Source organism: Octopus sinensis, linkage group LG12 (genome assembly GCF_006345805.1).
Source record: "Octopus sinensis linkage group LG12, ASM634580v1, whole genome shotgun sequence".
Lineage (NCBI taxonomy): Eukaryota > Metazoa > Mollusca > Cephalopoda > Octopoda > Octopodidae > Octopus > Octopus sinensis.
The window spans coordinates 5894807-5899806 of NC_043008.1; the positions used below are offsets into that span (position 1 = coordinate 5894807).

The 5000-nt window shown below is 33.1% G+C and overlaps 1 long non-coding RNA gene across 1 annotated transcript in view; it reads left to right on the plus strand.

Annotated features, from left to right (window-relative positions):
* The first annotated feature begins 146 nt into the window (after positions 1 to 146).
* LOC118765507 overlaps positions 147 to 5000 on the plus strand; it is a 5453-nt gene continuing 599 nt past the window's right edge. Inside the window, exon 1 of the long non-coding RNA XR_005001369.1 lies at positions 147 to 193. This is a non-coding gene — a long non-coding RNA (uncharacterized LOC118765507). The remainder of the gene's footprint in view (positions 194 to 5000) is intronic.

The window sequence follows — 5000 nt, forward strand, 5'->3', positions numbered from 1 at the left end:
CATGACCGAAGGGGGTCTATATATATATGTATATATATATGCATATATGTGTATATATATGAGTATAAATACATATATGTATATATATATATGGGTATATATATGTAGATATGTATATGTATATATATATATATATATATATAATATATATATATATATATATACGTATATGTGTGTATATGTATATATATACGTATATACATGTAAATGTATATATACGCATATATATATATATGTATATGCGTATATGTATATATATACACGTATATGCGTGTATATATATATATATATATATATATATATATATATATATATGTAAATAATAATGAGGGAGATAAATTAATATTAATTTTAATATCAATTTAAAACCAGTAGTCCAGCATACAAAAATCTGAGGAGTCAGAGAAAATTCTAATATATGTGTATATTGGCAGGGCTTACTGCTAGGGAGTCGGCCATATGCTAGAAATAGACCATCAACGGTCAAACTACAAGGAAATTCTCTAGAGGAAAAATACAGCGAACACCAGAAGCAATTTTGGCGGGCATGACGTGTATATATAAACATATGTATACATATACGTAGGAGACTGGTATGCATGGGCGACTGCTGGTCCTCCATAAACAGCCTTATCAAGACTTGTGCCTCCGAAGGGAACTTTCTAGGTGCCATCCCTCGGTCATTCATTACCAAAGAGGCTCTTTACCTTTTATTGTAACAAAAAACAAGATGCAAAGTGTAGAGTATTTCTGTTGGCCGATGTAAATTTGTGTTTCTCAGATCTTGTATTAATTTTCCATCCTTTATCTGTCTCCGTTTTAAGCAAAGAATGTGATGAGAATAACATTCAGTAGAATAATTTTGTTATAAGAAACTTGGTACTCTTAATGTTATGCTGTAATACTGGATTGTACATATTAGTGGTTCCATACAGCACAGTCTTGTAGAGATAATAAACAGAAATGCATTACGGCTTCTTAATGAAATATTTTATGCATTAGTTCTGGAAGTGAGAGAGTAAAAAAGCACAGTAACCTGTGAAAGTGACGTCATGCTATCACCTATTGCCGATAATTTAAACTCGAATAAAAGCAACACGTTTCCTGAGAATCAAATTTTAAAGCGCCTTACTTTGTAATAAACACAACAAGAAATATTATCAAGTCAATAGCAGTATAAACAAAATATATTAAATTTTAGCTTCAGTAACTCTTCTTTCATCATTAGATTATGTGTTTACAATACTGCAATATTATTGTTGGAGCTTTTCGGTTTGAACAGCAGTTTTTCTAGTGGTCTCATATGAAATTGTCACCCATAATTATGACCCTAGTATCGATCTATTGCCTTTCAATCTGTTTTAGGATTAGGGTTAGTTAGGGTTAGGGGTGGGGGGAAGGGTATCTTTTTTTCTTTAGAAATGTAAATAAACCCAATCTGTTTCTTAAACGAGGGACATATTCATACGGCACATAATGTTTTTTTTTTACCTCAATAGACGTCATTGATTGGTTGAAATTGCAGAAATTGAAGAAAAAAACAACAACAAATATCTTACAAACTATAGAATTTTTTTTCAATAAAGCCAAGAGAAAAAGATGTTTTATAAACATATTCTTCCAGTATACGAAGTTTAAAAGTGTTTAGTTACGTGGAAATTATTCTTAAAAACTGGCGGTCAAACCGAAAAGATCCTTATTGTTTAGTGTCACAACATTTCACAAGTTCTCCACCATGTACCTAAATATCACCATCACCGTCATTTATTCTGTTTTTAAAAGTGTTATCCAAGGTCCCTGTGCATCGCCGTGTTCCTGTAGTAGCGTTGTTTCAGGAATTTAGAATTGTGATGAGAGACTGTTAATTTTTGTTGTTTCTGGTATCATTTTAATGTTTTTGTCTGTTGTGTAAAATACAAGCAAAGTAACTTGTGTTATTTTGCTGAGCAATGTATGCGTGTGTGTGCCATATGGGCTGTGTTACTGGTGTTAAATATATGCGAAGAGTGTGCAGTGCGTGTGTTATATCATTGTGTTCCAACCAGATAGAATGTGAAGTGTTTGGTAACATAATTTGGGGTACCATAATTTGGGCTACCATAATATAATTTGGGGTACCATAATATAATTTGGGGTACCATAATTTGGGCTACCATAATATAATTTGGGGTACCATAATATAATTTGGGGTACCATAATATAATTTGGGGTACCATAATATAATTTGGGGTACCATAATTTGGGCTACCATAATATAATTTGGGGTACCATAATTTGGGCTACCATAATATAATTTGGGGTACCATAATATAATTTGGGGTACCATAATTTGGGGTAGCAACTGCATATACATGTACACACATATACGTATATATATATATATGTGTTATTTTATAGGATCATGAATGTGCAGAGTATGTGTCTTATCATATTGCTTGGAGATGTTATAATGGAGGGAATGGAATTTCATTAAGTAATGTTTGTAGAGAGTATGTGCTGTGAGCAGAGAGAGTACTACTTGGGTAAGGCTACTCAGTTGTAATTATCTTGCATGAGACTTGGATTGTGCCATAAACAAGTTGTGAGCTTTTTTCTCCTATGGATTAGTTACGTTCTGGTTCATATCTCCCGTGTCACACTGATTAACTCAATTATTATTCTGTTTTTACTTTCATGCCTCACTGCTTCTTGATTTTAATTTCAAGATCCTTGAACTTTCAGGGCTACATTTTGGTTAGAAGAGATTAACATAAATTATTTACATTTGACGGATATTTGTCCTAATTCTTGTTTGTTGTTAACACAACGTTTCAGCTGATATACGCTCCTTCATCAGGTGTCTTGGGGAAATCTCAATATAATAATAATAATAATATAATAATAATAATAATAATAATAATAATAATAATGATAATAATATTAATTATTATTATTATTATTATTATTATTATTATTATTATTATTATTATTATTATTATTAAGGTCGTATGGTGTAGTGGTTTCGTACGCAAGATACCAACCCCAAAATTCCGAGTTCAGATAATAATAATAATAATAACAACATCGAAAAATAGCTTAGGAATGAGAACGCAGGTTCGAAATTTCCCCAAGACACCTGATGAAGGCTGGAGGTTATATCAGCCGAAACTTTGTGTTAACAACAAACGAGATGAGGACAAATACACGTCGAATGTTAATAATGTACATAATTCCTCATCTCTTAAATATAGAAATGGATTAACATGTCTATTAGGGTAAAAATATTCTATTCTACACCTTGATTAATGCATCTGAATAGAAGTTTTTAACCAAATTTCCCGCAAGTTAGAAAATCTTCGGAACTTTCCATGAATTTTTCGACCAAATTTACGGCAAGTTATGAAATCCTCGGAAGTTTCAAGGAATATTTCGACCAAATTCCCCGGAAGTTAAAAAAATCATCGGAACTTTCCAGGAAGTTTTCGACCAAATTTCCCGCAAGTTAGAAAATCCTCGGAACTTTCCAGGAAGTTTTCGACAAAATTTCCCTCAAGTTAGAAAATCCTTGGAATTTTACAGGAAGTTTTCGGCCAAATTTACCACAAGTTAGAAAATCCTCGGAACTTTCCAGGAAGTTTTCGACCAAATTTCAAGGAAATTAGAAAGTCCTCGGAACTTTCCACGAAGTTTTCGACCAAATTTCCAGGAAGTTAAAATATCATCGGAAATTTCCAGTAAGATTTCGACCAAATTTACCGCAAGTTAGATAATATTCGGAACTTTCTAGGAAGTTTTCCACCAAATTTCTCGCAAGTTAGAAAAATCATCGGAATTTTAAGGAAGTTTTCGACCAAATTTACCGAAAGTTAGAAAATCATCGGAACTTTCCAGGAACTTTTCGACAAAATTTCAAGGAAGTTAGAAAATCCTCGGAACTTTCCCGGAAGTTTTCGACCAAATTTCAAGGAAGTTAGAAATTGCTCGGAACTTTCCAGGAAGTTTTCGACAAAATTTCAAGGAAGTTAGAAAATCCTCGGATCTTTCCCGGAAGTTTTCGACCAAATTCCAAGGAAGTTAGAAATTGCTCGGAACTTTCCAGGAAGTTTTCGACCAAATTTCAAGGAAGCTAGAAAATCCTCGAAATTTTCCGGGAAGTTTTCGGCCAAATTTACCGCAACTTTTCCAGGAAGTTTTTGACCAAATTTCTAGCAAGTTAGAAAAACCTCGGAACTTTCCAGGAAGTTATCGACCGAATTTCCGGGAATTTTAAAAATTCATTGAAACTTTCGACTAAATTTACCGCAAGTAAAGGTTGCCAGCCTGCCCGAAGGCAAGTGGGCCCCTGCGCTATTAGAATCTATATATGGAACCCCATCTTAGTATCTAAGAGGCCTATCTCCTCAAGTTTGAGAATTTTTTTATTCACTCCTGGAAGTATGCATTATTTCAGCCTTGCTGTATTTGTAGACAGTTGAAAAGAATGTTTTTAGCAAAAATTTAAATGATAGCATTGTTGTGTAGGCCCATTTGTAGTTGTGAATGGGCCCCCTTAGTCTCCTGGCCACCAATATTTTTAGACGCAGTCCACCATTGCCTACATGCTTGTAGTGCAAACGCACACACACATACATGCATACATTTATACACACACATGCATGCATACATACTTATCCCTTCATTTTCATTGGTTTATTGTATTTAAGAATATGAGTACTAACTTTATTACTGATTCATATTTAATTATTTGCAGTACTAAACAATCCGCACATAAGTAAACTAGAGTTGTGTCTGACAGAATTGTCCTACTGTCTTTTACATAACGACAGCTTCAATGTCTGATAGTTTTGTTTGTAGGAAACCATAGCATATCACTATATATATATATATATATATATATATATATATATATATAGGGAGAGTTTACGTAAAAAACAAAAGACGAAGACAGGTGGTGTACAGAACAAACAGATGTATTAGTATAATGCTCAGGAATAGAAAAAGTCTTTTACGTTTCGAGCCTA